This window comes from Carassius gibelio, chromosome B3, assembly GCF_023724105.1.
Source record: "Carassius gibelio isolate Cgi1373 ecotype wild population from Czech Republic chromosome B3, carGib1.2-hapl.c, whole genome shotgun sequence".
Lineage (NCBI taxonomy): Eukaryota > Metazoa > Chordata > Actinopteri > Cypriniformes > Cyprinidae > Carassius > Carassius gibelio.
Window position 1 is genome coordinate 49,514,527 of NC_068398.1, and position 20,385 is coordinate 49,534,911.

The window sequence follows — 20,385 nt, forward strand, 5'->3', positions numbered from 1 at the left end:
TTGCTGACGCAGGACCAGTGCTGCTGCTGTCCTGTGAGACGCTCCCAGCTTCGAATTCTTTTTTGCCCGTTACCCATAGGAGCATGCACCGTCAGTCTCTGTGGCGCAATAGGCTAGCGCGTTCGGCTGTTAACCGAAAGGATGGTGGTTCGAGCCCACCCAGGGACGAAGGAAGCTTTTCGCAGCCATGTCGGCAAGCGCAGAATTTAGCATGCGTGGAGCAGCGTCCGTAGCCCCTTTTGAGAGTGAACAGCTTTGCGAGCCGTCTAGTGTTAAAAGAAGACAAAGGGTGCTGAGTGAATGTTTGCGTCAGCTCAAGTTTGCAGTGGCGTGCACGCGGAGTGTTCGTGTTTTGTTTTCCGGGTGGTGGAGGCCTGTGTGGTCCAGGGAGGTCCTGATCAAATCTCCCTCTTGGAGCGCCACAAAATGCCACCAAATTGGCTTTCCAATCACATGCTGTCGGAGTTTGCAAACTGTATTCACACAGCGGGACAGAACTCCATACCTGGAACGTTTGATGAGTTGGCTGAACTAGTAGCCTTTCAGGCTGTTGGACAAGAGCTCTGCTCGTTCAATCTGTATTCCCCAGCAACAGGCGTGGCTAAAACAAACAGAGAACAGTCTAAGCCAGGGGTGTCCAAACTCTGTCCTGGAGGGCCCCTGTCAGGTAGAGTTTCGCTCCAGCCAGCTCCATCAGACCTGCCTGCAACACACAGCTTCAGGTGTGTTTCTTTGTGCATGGATCCAAACTCGGCAGGACAAGGAACCTCCAGGATCGAGTTGGGACGCCACTGCTCTAAACCTACCGCTAGGCTTAAGTCCAACCTTACCCGTGAGATGTTTCGTCAAGCCTGTGTTGGAAGCGAGGCTCCGTTTTGCGCATGAAATGTTTGGCACTTATCAAAACAGCGGTCAGCCATGATCTTCCGACCACCGCAGCCCGGCTAGCTCAGTCGGTAGAACATGAGACTCTTAATCTCAGGGTCGTGGGTTCGAGCCCCACGTTGGGCGTGTCCTTTGGCTCTCTCTGGCCCCTCCCAACGGGTGTCGTTCTCTTGACCTCAATTTGCTGACGCAGGACCAGTGCTGTAGCCGTCCTGTGAGACGCTCCCAGCTTCAAATTCTTTTTTGACCGTTACCCATAGGAGCATGCACCGTCAGTCTCTGTGGCGCAATAGGCTAGCGCGTTCGGCTGTTAACCGAAAGGATGGTGGTTCGAGCCCACCCAGGGACGAAGGAAGCTTTTCGCAGCCATGTCGGCAAGCGCAGAATTTAGTAAACGTGTCTGCTGACGCATGCGTGGAGCAGCGTCCGTAGCCGCTTTTGAGAGTGAACAGCTTTGCGAGTCGTCTAGTGTTAAAAGAAGACAAAGGGTGCTGAGTGAATGTTTGCGTCAGCTCAAGTTTGCTGTGGCGTTTACGCGGAGTGTTGGTGTTTTGTTTTCCGGGTGGTGGAGGCCTGTGTGGTCCAGGGAGGTCCTGATCAAATCTCCCTCTTGGAGCGCCACAAAATGCCACCAAAATGGCTTTCCAATCATATGCTGTCGGAGTTTGCAATCTGTATTCCCCAGCAACAGGCGTGGCTAAAACAAACAGAGAACAGTCTAAGCCAGGGGTGTCCAAACTCTGTCCTGGAGGGCCCCTGTCAGGTAGAGTTTCGCTCCAGCCAGCTCCATCAGACCTGCCTGCAACACACAGCTTCAGGTGTGTTTCTTTGTGCATGGATCCAAACTCGGCAGGACAAGGAACCTCCAGGATCGAGTTGGGACGCCACTGCTCTAAACCTACCGCTAGGCTTAAGTCCAACCTTACCCGTGAGATGTTTCGTCAAGCCTGTGTTGGAAGCGAGGCTCCGTTTTGCGCATGAAATGTTTGGCACTTATCAAAACAGCGGTCAGCCTTGATCTTTCGACCACCGCAGCCCGGCTAGCTCAGTCGGTAGAGCATGAGACTTTTAATCTCAGGGTCGTGGGTTCTAGCCCCACGTTGGGCGTGTCCTTTGGCTCTCTCTGGCCCCTCCCAACGGGTGTCGTTCTCTTGACCTCAATTTGCTGACGCAGGACCAGTGCTGCAGCCGTCCTGTGAGACGCTCCCAGCTTCGAATTCTTTTTTGCCCGTTACCCATAGGAGCATGCACCGTCAGTCTCTGTGGCGCAATAGGCTAGCGCGTTCGGCTGTTAACCGAAAGGATGGTGGTTCGAGCCCACCCAGGGACGAAGAAAGCTTTTCGCAGCCATGTCGGCAAGCGCAGAATTTAGCATGCGTGGAGCAGCGTCCGTAGCCCCTTTTGAGAGTGAACAGCTTTGCGAGCCGTCTAGTGTTAAAAGAAGACAAAGGGTGCTGAGTGAATGTTTGCGTCAGCTCAAGTTTGCTGTGGCGTGTACGCGGAGTGTTCGTGTTTTGTTTTCCGGGTGGTGGAGGCCTGTGTGGTCCAGGGAGGTCCTGATCAAATCTCCCTCTTGGAGCGCCACAAAATGCCACCAAATTGGCTTTCCAATCACATGCTGTCGGAGTTTGCAAACTGTATTCACACAGCGGGACAGAACTCCATACCTGGAACGTTTGATGAGTTGGCTGAACTAGTAGCCTTTCAGGCTGTTGGACAAGAGCTCTGCTCGTTCAATCTGTATTCCCCAGCAACAGGCGTGGCTAAAACAAACAGAGAACAGTCTAAGCCAGGGGTGTCCAAACTCTGTCCTGGAGGGCCCCTGTCAGGTAGAGTTTCGCTCCAGCCAGCTCCATCAGACCTGCCTGCAACACACAGCTTCAGGTGTGTTTCTTTGTGCATGGATCCAAACTCGGCAGGACAAGGAACCTCCAGGATCGAGTTGGGACGCCACTGCTCTAAACCTACCGCTAGGCTTAAGTCCAACCTTACCCGTGAGATGTTTCGTCAAGCCTGTGTTGGAAGCGAGGCTCCGTTTTGCGCATGAAATGTTTGGCACTTATCAAAACAGCGGTCAGCCTTGATCTTTCGACCACCGCAGCCCGGCTAGCTCAGTCGGTAGAGCATGAGACTCTTAATCTCAGGGTCGTGGGTTCGAGCCCCACGTTGGGCGTGTCCTTTGGCTCTCTCTGGCCCCTCCCAACGGGTGTCGTTCTCTTGACCTCAATTTGCTGACGCAGGACCAGTGCTGCAGCCGTCCTGTGAGACGCTCCCAGCTTGGAATTCTTTTTTGACCGTTACCCATAGGAGCATGCACCGTCAGTCTCTGTGGCGCAATAGGCTAGCGCGTTCGGCTGTTAACCGAAAGGATGGTGGTTCGAGCCCACCCAGGGTCGAAGGAAGCTTTTCGCAGCCATGTCGGGAAGCGCAGAATTTAGCATGCGTGGAGCAGCGTCCGTAGCCCCTTTTGAGAGTGAACAGCTTTGCGAGCCGTCTAGTGTTAAAAGAAGACAAAGGGTGCTGAGTGAATGTTTGCGTCAGCTCAAGTTTGCTGTGGCGTGTACGCGGAGTGTTCGTGTTTTGTTTTCCGGGTGGTGGAGGCCTGTGTGGTCCAGGGAGGTCCTGATCAAATCTCCCTCTTGGAGCGCCACAAAATGCCACCAAATTGGCTTTCCAATCATATGCTGTCGGAGTTTGCAAACTGTATTCACTCAGCGGGACAGAACTCCATACCTGGAATGTTTGATGAGTTGGCTGAACTAGTAGCCTTTCAGGCTGTTGGACAAGAGCTCTGCTCGTTCAATCTGTATTCCCCAGCAACAGGCGTGGCTAAAACAAACTGAGAACAGTCTAAGCCAGGGGTGTCCAAACTCTGTCCTGGAGGGCCCCTGTCAGGTAGAGTTTCGGTCCAGCCAGCTCCATCAGACCTGCCTGCAACACACAGCTTCAGGTGTGTTTCTTTGTGCATGGATCCAAACTCGGCAGGACAAGGAACCTCCAGGATCGAGTTGGGACGCCACTGCTCTAAACCTACCGCTAGGCTTAAGTCCAACCTTACCCGTGAGATGTTTCGTCAAGCCTGTGTTGGAAGCGAGGCTCCGTTTTGCGCATGAAATGTTTGGCACTTATCAAAACAGCGGTCAGCCTTGATCTTTTGACCACCGCAGCCCGGCTAGCTCAGTCGGTAGAGCATGAGACTCTTAATCTCAGGGTCGTGGGTTCTAGCCCCACGTTGGGCGTGTCCTTTGGCTCTCTCTGGCCCCTCCCAACGGGTGTCGTTCTCTTGACCTCAATTTGCTGACGCAGGACCAGTGCTGCTGCCGTCCTGTGAGACGCTCCCAGCTTCGGATTCTTTTTTGCCCGTTACCCATAGGAGCATGCACCGTCAGTCTCTGTGGCGCAATAGGCTAGCGCGTTCGGCTGTTAACCGAAAGGATGGTGGTTCGAGCCCACCCAGGGACGAAGGAAGCTTTTCGCAGCCATGTCGGGAAGCGCAGAATTTAGCATGCGTGGAGCAGCGTCCGTAGCCCCTTTTGAGAGTGAACAGCTTTGCGAGCCGTCTAGTGTTAAAAGAAGACAAAGGGTGCTGAGTGAATGTTTGCGTCAGCTCAAGTTTGCTGTGGCGTGTACGCGGAGTGTTCGTGTTTTGTTTTCCGGGTGGTGGAGGCCTGTGTGGTCCAGGGAGGTCCTGATCAAATCTCCCTCTTGGAGCGCCACAAAATGCCACCAAATTGGCTTTCCAATCATATGCTGTCGGAGTTTGCAAACTGTATTCACTCAGCGGGACAGAACTCCATACCTGGAATGTTTGATGAGTTGGCTGAACTAGTAGCCTTTCAGGCTGTTGGACAAGAGCTCTGCTCGTTCAATCTTTATTCCCCAGCAACAGGCGTGGCTAAAACAAACAGAGAACAGTCTAAGCCAGGGGTGTCCAAACTCTGTCCTGGAGGGCCCCTGTCAGGTAGAGTTTCGCTCCAGCCAGCTCCATCAGACCTGCCTGCAACACACAGCTTCAGGTGTGTTTCTTTGTGCATGGATCCAAACTCGGCAGGACAAGGAACCTCCAGGATCGAGTTGGGACGCCACTGCTCTAAACCTACCGCTAGGCTTAAGTCCAACCTTACCCGTGAGATGTTTCGTCAAGCCTGTGTTGGAAGCGAGGCTCCGTTTGGCGCATGAAATGTTTGGCACTTATCAAAACAACGGTCAGCCTTGATCTTTCGACCACCGCAGCCCGGCTAGCTCAGTCGGTAGAGCATGAGACTCTTAATCTCAGGGTCGTGGGTTCTAGCCCCATGTTGGGCGTGTCCTTTGGCTCTCTCTGGCCCCTCCCAACGGGTGTCGTTCTCTTGACCTCAATTTGCTGACGCAGGACCAGTGCTGCTGCCGTCCTGTGAGACGCTCCCAGCTTCGAATTCTTTTTTGCCCGTTACCCATAGGAGCATGCACCGTCAGTCTCTGTGGCGCAATAGGCTAGCGCGTTCGGCTGTTAACCGAAAGGATGGTGGTTCGAGCCCACCCAGGGACGAAGGAAGCTTTTCGCAGCCATGTCGGCAAGCGCAGAATTTAGCATGCGTGGAGCAGCGTCCGTAGCCCCTTTTGAGAGTGAACAGCTTTGCGAGCCGTCTAGTGTTAAAAGAAGACAAAGGGTGCTGAGTGAATGTTTGCGTCAGCTCAAGTTTGCAGTGGCGTGCACGCGGAGTGTTCGTGTTTTGTTTTCCGGGTGGTGGAGGCCTGTGTGGTCCAGGGAGGTCCTGATCAAATCTCCCTCTTGGAGCGCCACAAAATGCCACCAAATTGGCTTTCCAATCACATGCTGTCGGAGTTTGCAAACTGTATTCACACAGCGGGACAGAACTCCATACCTGGAACGTTTGATGAGTTGGCTGAACTAGTAGCCTTTCAGGCTGTTGGACAAGAGCTCTGCTCGTTCAATCTGTATTCCCCAGCAACAGGCGTGGCTAAAACAAACAGAGAACAGTCTAAGCCAGGGGTGTCCAAACTCTGTCCTGGAGGGCCCCTGTCAGGTAGAGTTTCGCTCCAGCCAGCTCCATCAGACCTGCCTGCAACACACAGCTTCAGGTGTGTTTCTTTGTGCATGGATCCAAACTCGGCAGGACAAGGAACCTCCAGGATCGAGTTGGGACGCCACTGCTCTAAACCTACCGCTAGGCTTAAGTCCAACCTTACCCGTGAGATGTTTCGTCAAGCCTGTGTTGGAAGCGAGGCTCCGTTTTGCGCATGAAATGTTTGGCACTTATCAAAACAGCGGTCAGCCATGATCTTCCGACCACCGCAGCCCGGCTAGCTCAGTCGGTAGAACATGAGACTCTTAATCTCAGGGTCGTGGGTTCGAGCCCCACGTTGGGCGTGTCCTTTGGCTCTCTCTGGCCCCTCCCAACGGGTGTCGTTCTCTTGACCTCAATTTGCTGACGCAGGACCAGTGCTGTAGCCGTCCTGTGAGACGCTCCCAGCTTCGAATTCTTTTTTGACCGTTACCCATAGGAGCATGCACCGTCAGTCTCTGTGGCGCAATAGGCTAGCGCGTTCGGCTGTTAACCGAAAGGATGGTGGTTCGAGCCCACCCAGGGACGAAGGAAGCTTTTCGCAGCCATGTCGGCAAGCGCAGAATTTAGTAAACGTGTCTGCTGACGCATGCGTGGAGCAGCGTCCGTAGCCGCTTTTGAGAGTGAACAGCTTTGCGAGTCGTCTAGTGTTAAAAGAAGACAAAGGGTGCTGAGTGAATGTTTGCGTCAGCTCAAGTTTGCTGTGGCGTTTACGCGGAGTGTTGGTGTTTTGTTTTCCGGGTGGTGGAGGCCTGTGTGGTCCAGGGAGGTCCTGATCAAATCTCCCTCTTGGAGCGCCACAAAATGCCACCAAAATGGCTTTCCAATCATATGCTGTCGGAGTTTGCAATCTGTATTCCCCAGCAACAGGCGTGGCTAAAACAAACAGAGAACAGTCTAAGCCAGGGGTGTCCAAACTCTGTCCTGGAGGGCCCCTGTCAGGTAGAGTTTCGCTCCAGCCAGCTCCATCAGACCTGCCTGCAACACACAGCTTCAGGTGTGTTTCTTTGTGCATGGATCCAAACTCGGCAGGACAAGGAACCTCCAGGATCGAGTTGGGACGCCACTGCTCTAAACCTACCGCTAGGCTTAAGTCCAACCTTACCCGTGAGATGTTTCGTCAAGCCTGTGTTGGAAGCGAGGCTCCGTTTTGCGCATGAAATGTTTGGCACTTATCAAAACAGCGGTCAGCCTTGATCTTTCGACCACCGCAGCCCGGCTAGCTCAGTCGGTAGAGCATGAGACTTTTAATCTCAGGGTCGTGGGTTCTAGCCCCACGTTGGGCGTGTCCTTTGGCTCTCTCTGGCCCCTCCCAACGGGTGTCGTTCTCTTGACCTCAATTTGCTGACGCAGGACCAGTGCTGCAGCCGTCCTGTGAGACGCTCCCAGCTTCGAATTCTTTTTTGCCCGTTACCCATAGGAGCATGCACCGTCAGTCTCTGTGGCGCAATAGGCTAGCGCGTTCGGCTGTTAACCGAAAGGATGGTGGTTCGAGCCCACCCAGGGACGAAGGAAGCTTTTCGCAGCCATGTTGGCAAGCGCAGAATTTAGCATGCGTGGAGCAGCGTCCGTAGCCCCTTTTGAGAGTGAACAGCTTTGCGAGCCGTCTAGTGTTAAAAGAAGACAAAGGGTGCTGAGTGAATGTTTGCGTCAGCTCAAGTTTGCTGTGGCGTACATGTGGAGTGTTCGTGTTTTGTTTTCCGGGTGGTGGAGGCCTGTGTGGTCCAGGGAGGTCCTGATCAAATCTCCCTCTTGGAGCACCACAAAATGCCACCAAATTGGCTTTCCAATCACATGCTGTCGGAGTTTGCAAACTGTATTCACACAGCGGGACAGAACTCCATACCTGGAACGTTTGATGAGTTGGCTGAACTAGTAGCCTTTCAGGCTGTTGGACAAGAGCTCTGCTCGTTCAATCTGTATTCCCCAGCAACAGGCGTGGCTAAAACAAACAGAGAACAGTCTAAGCCAGGGGTGTCCAAACTCTGTCCTGGAGGGCCCCTGTCAGGTAGAGTTTCGCTCCAGCCAGCTCCATCAGACCTGCCTGCAACACACAGCTTCAGGTGTGTTTCTTTGTGCATGGATCCAAACTCGGCAGGACAAGGAACCTCCAGGATCGAGTTGGGACGCCACTGCTCTAAACCTACCGCTAGGCTTAAGTCCAACCTTACCCGTGAGATGTTTCGTCAAGCCTGTGTTGGAAGCGAGGCTCCGTTTTGCGCATGAAATGTTTGGCACTTATCAAAACAGCGGTCAGCCTTGATCTTTCGACCACCGCAGCCCGGCTAGCTCAGTCGGTAGAGCATGAGACTCTTAATCTCAGGGTCGTGGGTTCGAGCCCCACGTTGGGCGTGTCCTTTGGCTCTCTCTTGCCCCTCCCAACGGGTGTCGTTCTCTTGACCTCAATTTGCTGACGCAGGACCAGTGCTGCAGCCGTCCTGTGAGACGCTCCCAGCTTTGAATTCTTTTTTGACCGTTACCCATAGGAGCATGCACCGTCAGTCTCTGTGGCGCAATAGGCTAGCGCGTTCGGCTGTTAACCGAAAGGATGGTGGTTCGAGCCCACCCAGGGTCGAAGGAAGCTTTTCGCAGCCATGTCGGGAAGCGCAGAATTTAGCATGCGTGGAGCAGCGTCCGTAGCCCCTTTTGAGAGTGAACAGCTTTGCGAGCCGTCTAGTGTTAAAAGAAGACAAAGGGTGCTGAGTGAATGTTTGCGTCAGCTCAAGTTTGCTGTGGCGTGTACGCGGAGTGTTCGTGTTTTGTTTTCCGGGTGGTGGAGGCCTGTGTGGTCCAGGGAGGTCCTGATCAAATCTCCCTCTTGGAGCGCCACAAAATGCCACCAAATTGGCTTTCCAATCATATGCTGTCGGAGTTTGCAAACTGTATTCACTCAGCGGGACAGAACTCCATACCTGGAATGTTTGATGAGTTGGCTGAACTAGTAGCCTTTCAGGCTGTTGGACAAGAGCTCTGCTCGTTCAATCTGTATTCCCCAGCAACAGGCGTGGCTAAAACAAACTGAGAACAGTCTAAGCCAGGGGTGTCCAAACTCTGTCCTGGAGGGCCCCTGTCAGGTAGAGTTTCGGTCCAGCCAGCTCCATCAGACCTGCCTGCAACACACAGCTTCAGGTGTGTTTCTTTGTGCATGGATCCAAACTCGGCAGGACAAGGAACCTCCAGGATCGAGTTGGGACGCCACTGCTCTAAACCTACCGCTAGGCTTAAGTCCAACCTTACCCGTGAGATGTTTCGTCAAGCCTGTGTTGGAAGCGAGGCTCCGTTTTGCGCATGAAATGTTTGGCACTTATCAAAACAGCGGTCAGCCTTGATCTTTCGACCACCGCAGCCCGGCTAGCTCAGTCGGTAGAGCATGAGACTCTTAATCTCAGGGTCGTGGGTTCTAGCCCCACGTTGGGCGTGTCCTTTGGCTCTCTCTGGCCCCTCCCAACGGGTGTCGTTCTCTTGACCTCAATTTGCTGACGCAGGACCAGTGCTGCTGCCGTCCTGTGAGACGCTCCCAGCTTCGGATTCTTTTTTGCCCGTTACCCATAGGAGCATGCACCGTCAGTCTCTGTGGCGCAATAGGCTAGCGCGTTCGGCTGTTAACCGAAAGGATGGTGGTTCGAGCCCACCCAGGGACGAAGGAAGCTTTTCGCAGCCATGTCGGGAAGCGCAGAATTTAGCATGCGTGGAGCAGCGTCCGTAGCCCCTTTTGAGAGTGAACAGCTTTGCGAGCCGTCTAGTGTTAAAAGAAGACAAAGGGTGCTGAGTGAATGTTTGCGTCAGCTCAAGTTTGCTGTGGCGTGTACGCGGAGTGTTCGTGTTTTGTTTTCCGGGTGGTGGAGGCCTGTGTGGTCCAGGGAGGTCCTGATCAAATCTCCCTCTTGGAGCGCCACAAAATGCCACCAAATTGGCTTTCCAATCATATGCTGTCGGAGTTTGCAAACTGTATTCACTCAGCGGGACAGAACTCCATACCTGGAATGTTTGATGAGTTGGCTGAACTAGTAGCCTTTCAGGCTGTTGGACAAGAGCTCTGCTCGTTCAATCTTTATTCCCCAGCAACAGGCGTGGCTAAAACAAACAGAGAACAGTCTAAGCCAGGGGTGTCCAAACTCTGTCCTGGAGGGCCCCTGTCAGGTAGAGTTTCGCTCCAGCCAGCTCCATCAGACCTGCCTGCAACACACAGCTTCAGGTGTGTTTCTTTGTGCATGGATCCAAACTCGGCAGGACAAGGAACCTCCAGGATCGAGTTGGGACGCCACTGCTCTAAACCTACCGCTAGGCTTAAGTCCAACCTTACCCGTGAGATGTTTCGTCAAGCCTGTGTTGGAAGCGAGGCTCCGTTTGGCGCATGAAATGTTTGGCACTTATCAAAACAACGGTCAGCCTTGATCTTTCGACCACCGCAGCCCGGCTAGCTCAGTCGGTAGAGCATGAGACTCTTAATCTCAGGGTCGTGGGTTCTAGCCCCATGTTGGGCGTGTCCTTTGGCTCTCTCTGGCCCCTCCCAACGGGTGTCGTTCTCTTGACCTCAATTTGCTGACGCAGGACCAGTGCTGCTGCCGTCCTGTGAGACGCTCCCAGCTTCGAATTCTTTTTTGCCCGTTACCCATAGGAGCATGCACCGTCAGTCTCTGTGGCGCAATAGGCTAGCGCGTTCGGCTGTTAACCGAAAGGATGGTGGTTCGAGCCCACCCAGGGACGAAGGAAGCTTTTCGCAGCCATGTCGGCAAGCGCAGAATTTAGCATGCGTGGAGCAGCGTCCGTAGCCCCTTTTGAGAGTGAACAGCTTTGCGAGCCGTCTAGTGTTAAAAGAAGACAAAGGGTGCTGAGTGAATGTTTGCGTCAGCTCAAGTTTGCAGTGGCGTGCACGCGGAGTGTTCGTGTTTTGTTTTCCGGGTGGTGGAGGCCTGTGTGGTCCAGGGAGGTCCTGATCAAATCTCCCTCTTGGAGCGCCACAAAATGCCACCAAATTGGCTTTCCAATCACATGCTGTCGGAGTTTGCAAACTGTATTCACACAGCGGGACAGAACTCCATACCTGGAACGTTTGATGAGTTGGCTGAACTAGTAGCCTTTCAGGCTGTTGGACAAGAGCTCTGCTCGTTCAATCTGTATTCCCCAGCAACAGGCGTGGCTAAAACAAACAGAGAACAGTCTAAGCCAGGGGTGTCCAAACTCTGTCCTGGAGGGCCCCTGTCAGGTAGAGTTTCGCTCCAGCCAGCTCCATCAGACCTGCCTGCAACACACAGCTTCAGGTGTGTTTCTTTGTGCATGGATCCAAACTCGGCAGGACAAGGAACCTCCAGGATCGAGTTGGGACGCCACTGCTCTAAACCTACCGCTAGGCTTAAGTCCAACCTTACCCGTGAGATGTTTCGTCAAGCCTGTGTTGGAAGCGAGGCTCCGTTTTGCGCATGAAATGTTTGGCACTTATCAAAACAGCGGTCAGCCATGATCTTCCGACCACCGCAGCCCGGCTAGCTCAGTCGGTAGAACATGAGACTCTTAATCTCAGGGTCGTGGGTTCGAGCCCCACGTTGGGCGTGTCCTTTGGCTCTCTCTGGCCCCTCCCAACGGGTGTCGTTCTCTTGACCTCAATTTGCTGACGCAGGACCAGTGCTGTAGCCGTCCTGTGAGACGCTCCCAGCTTCGAATTCTTTTTTGACCGTTACCCATAGGAGCATGCACCGTCAGTCTCTGTGGCGCAATAGGCTAGCGCGTTCGGCTGTTAACCGAAAGGATGGTGGTTCGAGCCCACCCAGGGACGAAGGAAGCTTTTCGCAGCCATGTCGGCAAGCGCAGAATTTAGTAAACGTGTCTGCTGACGCATGCGTGGAGCAGCGTCCGTAGCCGCTTTTGAGAGTGAACAGCTTTGCGAGTCGTCTAGTGTTAAAAGAAGACAAAGGGTGCTGAGTGAATGTTTGCGTCAGCTCAAGTTTGCTGTGGCGTTTACGCGGAGTGTTGGTGTTTTGTTTTCCGGGTGGTGGAGGCCTGTGTGGTCCAGGGAGGTCCTGATCAAATCTCCCTCTTGGAGCGCCACAAAATGCCACCAAAATGGCTTTCCAATCATATGCTGTCGGAGTTTGCAATCTGTATTCCCCAGCAACAGGCGTGGCTAAAACAAACAGAGAACAGTCTAAGCCAGGGGTGTCCAAACTCTGTCCTGGAGGGCCCCTGTCAGGTAGAGTTTCGCTCCAGCCAGCTCCATCAGACCTGCCTGCAACACACAGCTTCAGGTGTGTTTCTTTGTGCATGGATCCAAACTCGGCAGGACAAGGAACCTCCAGGATCGAGTTGGGACGCCACTGCTCTAAACCTACCGCTAGGCTTAAGTCCAACCTTACCCGTGAGATGTTTCGTCAAGCCTGTGTTGGAAGCGAGGCTCCGTTTTGCGCATGAAATGTTTGGCACTTATCAAAACAGCGGTCAGCCTTGATCTTTCGACCACCGCAGCCCGGCTAGCTCAGTCGGTAGAGCATGAGACTTTTAATCTCAGGGTCGTGGGTTCTAGCCCCACGTTGGGCGTGTCCTTTGGCTCTCTCTGGCCCCTCCCAAAGGGTGTCGTTCTCTTGACCTCAATTTGCTGACGCAGGACCAGTGCTGCAGCCGTCCTGTGAGACGCTCCCAGCTTCGAATTCTTTTTTGCCCGTTACCCATAGGAGCATGCACCGTCAGTCTCTGTGGCGCAATAGGCTAGCGCGTTCGGCTGTTAACCGAAAGGATGGTGGTTCGAGCCCACCCAGGGACGAAGGAAGCTTTTCGCAGCCATGTCGGCAAGCGCAGAATTTAGCATGCGTGGAGCAGCGTCCGTAGCCCCTTTTGAGAGTGAACAGCTTTGCGAGCCGTCTAGTGTTAAAAGAAGACAAAGGGTGCTGAGTGAATGTTTGCGTCAGCTCAAGTTTGCTGTGGCGTACATGTGGAGTGTTCGTGTTTTGTTTTCCGGGTGGTGGAGGCCTGTGTGGTCCAGGGAGGTCCTGATCAAATCTCCCTCTTGGAGCACCACAAAATGCCACCAAATTGGCTTTCCAATCACATGCTGTCGGAGTTTGCAAACTGTATTCACACAGCGGGACAGAACTCCATACCTGGAACGTTTGATGAGTTGGCTGAACTAGTAGCCTTTCAGGCTGTTGGACAAGAGCTCTGCTCGTTCAATCTGTATTCCCCAGCAACAGGCGTGGCTAAAACAAACAGAGAACAGTCTAAGCCAGGGGTGTCCAAACTCTGTCCTGGAGGGCCCCTGTCAGGTAGAGTTTCGCTCCAGCCAGCTCCATCAGACCTGCCTGCAACACACAGCTTCAGGTGTGTTTCTTTGTGCATGGATCCAAACTCGGCAGGACAAGGAACCTCCAGGATCGAGTTGGGACGCCACTGCTCTAAACCTACCGCTAGGCTTAAGTCCAACCTTACCCGTGAGATGTTTCGTCAAGCCTGTGTTGGAAGCGAGGCTCCGTTTTGCGCATGAAATGTTTGGCACTTATCAAAACAGCGGTCAGCCTTGATCTTTCGACCACCGCAGCCCGGCTAGCTCAGTCGGTAGAGCATGAGACTCTTAATCTCAGGGTCGTGGGTTCGAGCCCCACGTTGGGCGTGTCCTTTGGCTCTCTCTTGCCCCTCCCAACGGGTGTCGTTCTCTTGACCTCAATTTGCTGACGCAGGACCAGTGCTGCAGCCGTCCTGTGAGACGCTCCCAGCTTTGAATTCTTTTTTGACCGTTACCCATAGGAGCATGCACCGTCAGTCTCTGTGGCGCAATAGGCTAGCACGTTCGGCTGTTAACCGAAAGGATGGTGGTTCGAGCCCACCCAGGGACGAAGGAAGCTTTTCGCAGCCATGTCGGCAAGCGCAGAATTTTGCATGCGTGGAGAAGCGTCCGTAGCCCCTTTTGAGAGTGAACAGCCTTGCGAGCCGTCTAGTGTTAAAAGAAGACAAAGGGTGCTGAGTGAATGTTTGCGTCAGCTCAAGTTTGCTGTGGCGTGTACGCGGAGTGTTCGTGTTTTGTTTTCCGGGTGGTGGAGGCCTGTGTGGTCCAGGGAGGTCCTGATCAAATCTCCCTCTTGGAGCACCACAAAATTCCACCAAATTGGCTTTCCAATCACATGCTGTCGGAGTTTGCAAACTGTATTCACACAGCGGGACAGAACTCCATACCTGGAACGTTTGATGAGTTGGCTGAACTAGTAGCCTTTCAGGCTGTTGGACAAGAGCTCTGCTCGTTCAATCTGTATTCCCCAGCAACAGGCGTGGCTAAAACAAACAGAGAACAGTCTAAGCCAGGGGTGTCCAAACTCTGTCCTGGAGGGCCCCTGTCAGGTAGAGTTTCGCTCCAGCCAGCTCCATCAGACCTGCCTGCAACACACAGCTTCAGGTGTGTTTCTTTGTGCATGGATCCAAACTCGGCAGGACAAGGAACCTCCAGGATCGAGTTGGGACGCCACTGCTCTAAACCTACCGCTAGGCTTAAGTCCAACCTAACCCGTGAGATGTTTCGTCAAGCCTGTGTTGGAAGCGAGGCTCCGTTTTGCGCATGAAATGTTTGGCACTTATCAAAACAGCGGTCAGCCTTGATCTTTCGACCACCGCAGCCCGGCTAGCTCAGTCAGTAGAACATGAGACTCTTAATCTCAGGGTCGTGGGTTCGAGCCCCACGTTGGGCGTGTCCTTTGGCTCTCTCTGGCCCCTCCCAACGGGTGTCGTTCTCTTGACCTCAATTTGCTGACGCAGGACCAGTGCTGCAGCCGTCCTGTGAGACGCTCCCAGCTTCGAATTCTTTTTTGACCGTTACCCATAGGATCATGCACCGTCAGTCTCTGTGGCGCAATAGGCTAGCGCGTTCGGCTGTTAACCGAAAGGATGGTGGTTCGAGCCCACCCAGGGACGAAGGAAGCTTTTCGCAGCCATGTCGGCAAGCGCAGAATTTAGTAAACGTGTCTGCTGACGCATGCGTGGAGCAGCGTCCGTAGCCGCTTTTGAGAGTGAACAGCTTTGCGAGTCGTCTAGTGTTAAAAGAAGACAAACGGTGCTGAGTGAATGTTTGCGTCAGCTCAAGTTTGCTGCGGCGTGTACGTGGAGTGTTGGTGTTTTGTTTTCCGGGTGGTGGAGGCCTGTGTGGTCCAGGGAGGTCCTGATCAAATCTCCCTCTTGGAGCGCCACAAAATGCCACCAAAATGGCTTTCCAATCATATGCTGTCGGAGTTTGCAAACTGTATTCACTCAGCGGGACAGAACTCCATACCTGGAATGTTTGATGAGTTGGCTGAACTAGTAGCCTTTCAGGCTGTTGGACAAGAGCTCTGCTCGTTCAATCTGTATTCCCCAGCAACAGGCGTGGCTAAAACAAACAGAGAACAGTCTAAGCCAGGGGTGTCCAAACTCTGTCATGGAGGGCCCCTGTCAGGTAGAGTTTCGCTCCAGCCAGCTCCATCAGACCTGCCTGCAACACACAGCTTCAGGTGTGTTTCTTTGTGCATGGATCCAAACTCGGCAGGACAAGGAACCTCCAGGATCGAGTTGGGACGCCACTGCTCTAAACCTACCGCTAGGCTTAAGTCCAACCTTACCCGTGAGATGTTTCGTCAAGCCTGTGTTGGAAGCGAGGCTCCGTTTTGCACATGAAATGTTTGGCACTTATCAAAACAGCGGTCAGCCTTGATCTTTCGACCACCGCAGCCCGGCTAGCTCAGTCGGTAGAGCATGAGACTCTTAATCTCAGGGTCGTGGGTTCGAGCCCCACGTTGGGCGTGTCTTTTGGCTCTCTCTTGCCCCTCCCAACGGGTGTCGTTCTCTTGACCTCAATTTGCTGACGCAGGACCAGTGCTGCTGCCGTCCTGTGAGACGCTCCCAGCTTTGAATTCTTTTTTGACCATTACCCATAGGAGCATTCACCGTCAGTCTCTGTGGCGCAATAGGCTAGCGCGTTCGGCTGTTAACCGAAAGGATGGTGGTTCGAGCCCACCCAGGGACGAAGGAAGCTTTTCGCAGCCATGTCGGCAAGCGCAGAATTTTGCATGCGTGGAGCAGCGTCCGTAGCCCCTTTTGAGAGTGAACAGCTTTGCGAGCCGTCTAGTGTTAAAAGAAGACAAAGGGTGCTGAGTGAATGTTTGCGTCAGCTCAAGTTTGCTGTGGCGTGTACGCGGAGTGTTCGTGTTTTGTTTTCCGGGTGGTGGAGGCCTGTGTGGTCCAGGGAGGTCCTGATCAAATCTCCCTCTTGGAGCGCCACAAAATGCCACCAAATTGGCTTTCCAATCACATGCTGTCGGAGTTTGCAAACTGTATTCACACAGCGGGACAGAACTCCATACCTGGAACGTTTGATGAGTTGGCTGAACTAGTAGCCTTTCAGGCTGTTGGACAAGAGCTCTGCTCGTTCAATCTGTATTCCCCAGCAACAGGCGTGGCTAAAGCAAACAGAGAACAGTCTAAGCCAGGGGTGTCCAAACTCTGTCCTGGAGGGCCCCTGTCAGGTAGAGTTTCGCTCCAGCCAGCTCCATCAGACCTGCCTGCAACACACAGCTTCAGGTGTGTTTCTTTGTGCATGGATCCAAACTCGGCAGGACAAGGAACCTCCAGGATCGAGTTGGGACGCCACTGCTCTAAACCTACCGCTAGGCTTAAGTCCAACCTTACCCGTGAGATGTTTCGTCAAGCCTGTGTTGGAAGCGAGGCTCCGTTTTGCGCATGAAATGTTTGGCACTTATCAAAACAGCGGTCAGCCTTGATCTTTCGACCACCGCAGCCCGGCTAGCTCAGTCGGTAGAACATGAGACTCTTAATCTCAGGGTCGTGGGTTCGAGCCCCACGTTGGGCGTGTCCTTTGGCTCTCTCTGGCCCCTCCCAATGGGTGTCGTTCTCTTGACCTCAATTTGCTGACGCAGGACCAGTGCTGCAGCCGTCCTGTGAGACGCTCCCAGCTTCGAATTCTTTTTTGACCGTTACCCATAGGATCATGCACCGTCAGTCTCTGTGGCGCAATAGGCTAGCGCGTTCGGCTGTTAACCGAAAGGATGGTGGTTCGAGCCCACCCAGGGACGAAGGAAGCTTTTCGCAGCCATGTCGGCAAGCGCAGAATTTAGTAAACGTGTCTGCTGACGCATGCGTGGAGCAGCGTCCGTAGCCCCTTTTGAGAGTGAACAGCTTTGCGAGTCGTCTAGTGTTAAAAGAAGACAAAGGGTGCTGAGTGAATGTTTGCGTCAGCTCAAGCTTGCTGTGGCGTTTACGCGGAGTGTTGGCGTTTTGTTTTCCGGGTGGTGGAGGCCTGTGTGGTCCAGGGAGGTCCTGATCAAATCTCCCTCTTGGAGCGCCACAAAATGCCACCAAAATGGCTTTCCAATCATATGCTGTCTGAGTTTGCAATCTGTATTCCCCAGCAACAGGCGTGGCTAAAACAAACAGAGAACAGTCTAAGCCAGGGGTGTCCAAACTCTGTCCTGGAGGGCCCCTGTCAGGTAGAGTTTCGGTCCAGCCAGCTCCATCAGACCTGCCTGCAACACACAGCTTCAGGTGTGTTTCTTTGTGCATGGATCCAAACTCGGCAGGACAAGGAACCTCCAGGATCAAGTTGGGACGCCACTGCTCTAAACCTACCGCTAGGCTTAAGTCAAACCTTACCCGTGAGATGTTTCGTCAAGCCTGTGTTGGAAGCGAGGCTCCGTTTTGCGCATGAAATGTTTGGCACTTATCAAAACAGCGGTCAGCCTTGATCTTTTGACCACCGCAGCCCGGCTAGCTCAGTCGGTAGAGCATGAGACTCTTAATCTCAGGGTCGTGGGTTAGAGCCCCACGTTGGGTGTGTCCTTTGGCTCTCTCTGGCCCCTCCCAACGGGTGTCGTTCTCTTGACCACAATTTGCTGACGCAGGACCAGTGCTGCAGCCGTCCTGTGAGACGCTCCCAGCTTCGAATTCTTTTTTGATCGTTACCCATAGGAGCATGCACCGTCAGTCTCTGTGGCGCAATAGGCTAGCGCGTTCGGCTGTTAACCGAAAGGATGGTGGTTCGAGCCCACCCAGGGACGAAGGAAGCTTTTCGCAGCCATGTCGGCAAGCGCAGAATTTAGCATGCGTGGAGCAGCGTCCGTAGCCCCTTTTGAGAGTGAACAGCTTTGCGAGCCGTCTAGTGTTAAAAGAAGACAAAGGGTGCTGAGTGAATGTTTGCGTCAGCTCAAGTTTGCTGTGGCGTGTACACGGAGTGTTCGTGTTTTGTTTTCCGGGTGGTGGAGGCCTGTGTGGTCCAGGGAGGTCCTGATCAAATCTCCCTCTTGGAGCGCCACAAAATGCCACCAAATTGGCTTTCCAATCACATGCTGTCGGAGTTTGCAAACTGTATTCACACAGCGGGACAGAACTCCATACCTGGAATGTTTGATGAGTTGGCTGAACTAGTAGCCTTTCAGGCTGTTGGACAAGAGCTCTGCTCGTTCAATCTGTATTCCCCAGCAACAGGCGTGGCTAAAACAAACAGAGAACAGTCTAAGCCAGGGGTGTCCAAACTCTGTCCTGGAGGGCCCCTGTCAGGTAGAGTTTCGCTCCAGCCAGCTCCATCAGACCTGCCTGCAACACACAGCTTCAGGTGTGTTTCTTTGTGCATGGATCCAAACTCGGCAGGACAAGGAACCTCCAGGATCGAGTTGGGACGCCACTGCTCTAAACCTACCGTTAGGCTTAAGTCCAACCTTACCCGTGAGATGTTTCGTCAAGCCTGTGTTGGAAGCGAGGCTCCGTTTTGTGCATGAAATGTTTGGCACTTATCAAAACAGCGGTCAGCCTCGATCTTTCGACCACCGCAGCCCGGCTAGCTCAGTCGGTAGAGCATGAGACTCTTAATCTCAGGGTCGTGGGTTCGAGCCCCACGTTGGGCGTGTCCTTTGGCTCTCTCTGGCCCCTCCCAACGGGTGTCGTTCTCTTGACCTCAATTTGCTGACGCAGGACCAGTGCTGCAGCCGTCCTGTGAGACGCTCCCAGCTTCGAATTCTTTTTTGACCGTTACCCATAGGATCATGCACCGTCAGTCTCTGTGGCGCAATAGGCTAGCACGTTCGGCTGTTAACCGAAAGGATGGTGGTTCGAGCCCACCCAGGGACGAAGGAAGCTTTTCGCAGACATGTCGGCAAGCGCAGAATTTAGTAAACGTGTCTGCTGACGCATGCGTGGAGCAGCGTCCGTAGCCGCTTTTGAGAGTGAACAGCTTTGCGAGTCGTCTAGTGTTAAAAGAAGACAAAGGGTGCTGAGTGAATGTTTGCGTCAGCTCAAGTTTGCTGTGGCGTGTACGTGGAGTGTTGGTGTTTTGTTTTCCGGGTGGTGGAGGCCTGTGTGGTCCAGGGAGGTCCTGATCAAATCTCCCTCTTGGAGCGCCACAAAATGCCACCAAAATGGCTTTCCAATCATATGCTGTCGGAGTTTGCAAACTGTATTCACTCAGCGGGACAGAACTCCATACCTGGAATGTTTGATGAGTTGGCTGAACTAGTAGCCTTTCAGGCTGTTGGACAAGAGCTCTGCTCGTTCAATCTGTATTCCCCAGCAACAGGCGTGGCTAAAACAAACAGAGAACAGTCTAAGCCAGGGGTGTCCAAACTCTGTCCTGGAGGGCCTCTGTCAGGTAGAGTTTCGGTCCAGCCAGCTCCATCAGACCTGCCTGCAACACACAGCTTCAGGTGTGTTTCTTTGTGCATGGTACCAAACTCGGCAGGACAAGGAACCTCCAGGATCAAGTTGGGACGCCACTGCTCTAAACCTACCGCTAGGCTTAAGTCAAACCTTACCCGTGAGATGTTTCGTCAAGCCTGTGTTGGAAGCGAGGCTCCGTTTTGCGCATGAAATGTTTGGCACTTATCAAAACAGCGGTCAGCCTTGATCTTTTGACCACCGCAGCCCGGCTAGCTCAGTCGGTAGAGCATGAGACTCTTAATCTCAGGGTCGTGGGTTCGAGCCCCACGTTGGGCGTGTCCTTTGGCTCTCTCTGGCCCCTCCCAACGGGTGTCGTTCTCTTGACCACAATTTGCTGACGCAGGACCAGTGCTGCAGCCGTCCTGTGAGACGCTCCCAGCTTCGAATTCTTTTTTGACCGTTACCCATAGGAGCATGCACCGTCAGTCTCTGTGGCGCAATAGGCTAGCGCGTTCGGCTGTTAACCGAAATGATGGTGGTTCGAGCCCACCCAGGGACGAAGGAAGCTTTTCGCAGCCATGTCGGCAAGCGCAGAATTTAGCATGCGTGGAGCAGCGTCCGTAGCCCCTTTTGAGAGTGAACAGCTTTGCGAGCCGTCTAGTGTTAAAAGAAGACAAAGGGTGCTGAGTGAATGTTTGCGTCAGCTCAAGTTTGCTGTGGCGTGTACACGGAGTGTTCGTGTTTTGTTTTCCGGGTGGTGGAGGCCTGTGTGGTCCAGGGAGGTCCTGATCAAATCTCCCTCTTGGAGCGCCACAAAATGCCACCA

General features: G+C 53.5%; 36 non-coding genes across 36 annotated transcripts; all 36 read left to right on the forward strand.

The window, feature by feature from the left end:
- The first annotated feature begins 94 nt into the window (after positions 1-94).
- Positions 95-168, forward strand: trnan-guu (transfer RNA asparagine (anticodon GUU)). The gene has a single exon. It is a non-coding gene; the product is annotated as a tRNA-Asn (tRNA).
- Positions 169-938: 770 nt separating this feature from the next.
- Positions 939-1,011, forward strand: trnak-cuu (transfer RNA lysine (anticodon CUU)). The gene has a single exon. It is a non-coding gene; the product is annotated as a tRNA-Lys (tRNA).
- A 149-nt stretch (positions 1,012-1,160) lies between these two features.
- trnan-guu (transfer RNA asparagine (anticodon GUU)) lies at positions 1,161-1,234 on the forward strand. Its single transcript has one exon. It is a non-coding gene; the product is annotated as a tRNA-Asn (tRNA).
- A 907-nt stretch (positions 1,235-2,141) lies between these two features.
- Positions 2,142-2,215, forward strand: trnan-guu (transfer RNA asparagine (anticodon GUU)). Its single transcript has one exon. It is a non-coding gene; the product is annotated as a tRNA-Asn (tRNA).
- Positions 2,216-2,985: 770 nt separating this feature from the next.
- trnak-cuu (transfer RNA lysine (anticodon CUU)) lies at positions 2,986-3,058 on the forward strand. The gene has a single exon. It is a non-coding gene; the product is annotated as a tRNA-Lys (tRNA).
- Positions 3,059-3,207: 149 nt separating this feature from the next.
- On the forward strand, positions 3,208-3,281 carry trnan-guu (transfer RNA asparagine (anticodon GUU)). The gene has a single exon. It is a non-coding gene; the product is annotated as a tRNA-Asn (tRNA).
- A 770-nt stretch (positions 3,282-4,051) lies between these two features.
- On the forward strand, positions 4,052-4,124 carry trnak-cuu (transfer RNA lysine (anticodon CUU)). Its single transcript has one exon. It is a non-coding gene; the product is annotated as a tRNA-Lys (tRNA).
- A 149-nt stretch (positions 4,125-4,273) lies between these two features.
- Positions 4,274-4,347, forward strand: trnan-guu (transfer RNA asparagine (anticodon GUU)). Its single transcript has one exon. It is a non-coding gene; the product is annotated as a tRNA-Asn (tRNA).
- A 770-nt stretch (positions 4,348-5,117) lies between these two features.
- On the forward strand, positions 5,118-5,190 carry trnak-cuu (transfer RNA lysine (anticodon CUU)). Its single transcript has one exon. It is a non-coding gene; the product is annotated as a tRNA-Lys (tRNA).
- A 149-nt stretch (positions 5,191-5,339) lies between these two features.
- Positions 5,340-5,413, forward strand: trnan-guu (transfer RNA asparagine (anticodon GUU)). Its single transcript has one exon. It is a non-coding gene; the product is annotated as a tRNA-Asn (tRNA).
- Positions 5,414-6,183: 770 nt separating this feature from the next.
- On the forward strand, positions 6,184-6,256 carry trnak-cuu (transfer RNA lysine (anticodon CUU)). The gene has a single exon. It is a non-coding gene; the product is annotated as a tRNA-Lys (tRNA).
- Positions 6,257-6,405: 149 nt separating this feature from the next.
- Positions 6,406-6,479, forward strand: trnan-guu (transfer RNA asparagine (anticodon GUU)). The gene has a single exon. It is a non-coding gene; the product is annotated as a tRNA-Asn (tRNA).
- A 907-nt stretch (positions 6,480-7,386) lies between these two features.
- Positions 7,387-7,460, forward strand: trnan-guu (transfer RNA asparagine (anticodon GUU)). The gene has a single exon. It is a non-coding gene; the product is annotated as a tRNA-Asn (tRNA).
- A 770-nt stretch (positions 7,461-8,230) lies between these two features.
- Positions 8,231-8,303, forward strand: trnak-cuu (transfer RNA lysine (anticodon CUU)). The gene has a single exon. It is a non-coding gene; the product is annotated as a tRNA-Lys (tRNA).
- A 149-nt stretch (positions 8,304-8,452) lies between these two features.
- Positions 8,453-8,526, forward strand: trnan-guu (transfer RNA asparagine (anticodon GUU)). Its single transcript has one exon. It is a non-coding gene; the product is annotated as a tRNA-Asn (tRNA).
- Positions 8,527-9,296: 770 nt separating this feature from the next.
- Positions 9,297-9,369, forward strand: trnak-cuu (transfer RNA lysine (anticodon CUU)). The gene has a single exon. It is a non-coding gene; the product is annotated as a tRNA-Lys (tRNA).
- A 149-nt stretch (positions 9,370-9,518) lies between these two features.
- On the forward strand, positions 9,519-9,592 carry trnan-guu (transfer RNA asparagine (anticodon GUU)). The gene has a single exon. It is a non-coding gene; the product is annotated as a tRNA-Asn (tRNA).
- Positions 9,593-10,362: 770 nt separating this feature from the next.
- trnak-cuu (transfer RNA lysine (anticodon CUU)) lies at positions 10,363-10,435 on the forward strand. Its single transcript has one exon. It is a non-coding gene; the product is annotated as a tRNA-Lys (tRNA).
- Positions 10,436-10,584: 149 nt separating this feature from the next.
- trnan-guu (transfer RNA asparagine (anticodon GUU)) lies at positions 10,585-10,658 on the forward strand. Its single transcript has one exon. It is a non-coding gene; the product is annotated as a tRNA-Asn (tRNA).
- Positions 10,659-11,428: 770 nt separating this feature from the next.
- On the forward strand, positions 11,429-11,501 carry trnak-cuu (transfer RNA lysine (anticodon CUU)). The gene has a single exon. It is a non-coding gene; the product is annotated as a tRNA-Lys (tRNA).
- A 149-nt stretch (positions 11,502-11,650) lies between these two features.
- trnan-guu (transfer RNA asparagine (anticodon GUU)) lies at positions 11,651-11,724 on the forward strand. Its single transcript has one exon. It is a non-coding gene; the product is annotated as a tRNA-Asn (tRNA).
- Positions 11,725-12,631: 907 nt separating this feature from the next.
- trnan-guu (transfer RNA asparagine (anticodon GUU)) lies at positions 12,632-12,705 on the forward strand. Its single transcript has one exon. It is a non-coding gene; the product is annotated as a tRNA-Asn (tRNA).
- A 770-nt stretch (positions 12,706-13,475) lies between these two features.
- trnak-cuu (transfer RNA lysine (anticodon CUU)) lies at positions 13,476-13,548 on the forward strand. The gene has a single exon. It is a non-coding gene; the product is annotated as a tRNA-Lys (tRNA).
- A 149-nt stretch (positions 13,549-13,697) lies between these two features.
- Positions 13,698-13,771, forward strand: trnan-guu (transfer RNA asparagine (anticodon GUU)). Its single transcript has one exon. It is a non-coding gene; the product is annotated as a tRNA-Asn (tRNA).
- A 770-nt stretch (positions 13,772-14,541) lies between these two features.
- Positions 14,542-14,614, forward strand: trnak-cuu (transfer RNA lysine (anticodon CUU)). The gene has a single exon. It is a non-coding gene; the product is annotated as a tRNA-Lys (tRNA).
- A 149-nt stretch (positions 14,615-14,763) lies between these two features.
- Positions 14,764-14,837, forward strand: trnan-guu (transfer RNA asparagine (anticodon GUU)). The gene has a single exon. It is a non-coding gene; the product is annotated as a tRNA-Asn (tRNA).
- A 788-nt stretch (positions 14,838-15,625) lies between these two features.
- Positions 15,626-15,698, forward strand: trnak-cuu (transfer RNA lysine (anticodon CUU)). The gene has a single exon. It is a non-coding gene; the product is annotated as a tRNA-Lys (tRNA).
- A 149-nt stretch (positions 15,699-15,847) lies between these two features.
- Positions 15,848-15,921, forward strand: trnan-guu (transfer RNA asparagine (anticodon GUU)). The gene has a single exon. It is a non-coding gene; the product is annotated as a tRNA-Asn (tRNA).
- Positions 15,922-16,691: 770 nt separating this feature from the next.
- trnak-cuu (transfer RNA lysine (anticodon CUU)) lies at positions 16,692-16,764 on the forward strand. The gene has a single exon. It is a non-coding gene; the product is annotated as a tRNA-Lys (tRNA).
- Positions 16,765-16,913: 149 nt separating this feature from the next.
- trnan-guu (transfer RNA asparagine (anticodon GUU)) lies at positions 16,914-16,987 on the forward strand. The gene has a single exon. It is a non-coding gene; the product is annotated as a tRNA-Asn (tRNA).
- Positions 16,988-17,672: 685 nt separating this feature from the next.
- On the forward strand, positions 17,673-17,745 carry trnak-cuu (transfer RNA lysine (anticodon CUU)). Its single transcript has one exon. It is a non-coding gene; the product is annotated as a tRNA-Lys (tRNA).
- Positions 17,746-17,894: 149 nt separating this feature from the next.
- Positions 17,895-17,968, forward strand: trnan-guu (transfer RNA asparagine (anticodon GUU)). The gene has a single exon. It is a non-coding gene; the product is annotated as a tRNA-Asn (tRNA).
- A 770-nt stretch (positions 17,969-18,738) lies between these two features.
- On the forward strand, positions 18,739-18,811 carry trnak-cuu (transfer RNA lysine (anticodon CUU)). The gene has a single exon. It is a non-coding gene; the product is annotated as a tRNA-Lys (tRNA).
- A 149-nt stretch (positions 18,812-18,960) lies between these two features.
- trnan-guu (transfer RNA asparagine (anticodon GUU)) lies at positions 18,961-19,034 on the forward strand. The gene has a single exon. It is a non-coding gene; the product is annotated as a tRNA-Asn (tRNA).
- Positions 19,035-19,822: 788 nt separating this feature from the next.
- trnak-cuu (transfer RNA lysine (anticodon CUU)) lies at positions 19,823-19,895 on the forward strand. Its single transcript has one exon. It is a non-coding gene; the product is annotated as a tRNA-Lys (tRNA).
- Positions 19,896-20,044: 149 nt separating this feature from the next.
- On the forward strand, positions 20,045-20,118 carry trnan-guu (transfer RNA asparagine (anticodon GUU)). The gene has a single exon. It is a non-coding gene; the product is annotated as a tRNA-Asn (tRNA).
- Positions 20,119-20,385: the final 267 nt, after the last annotated feature.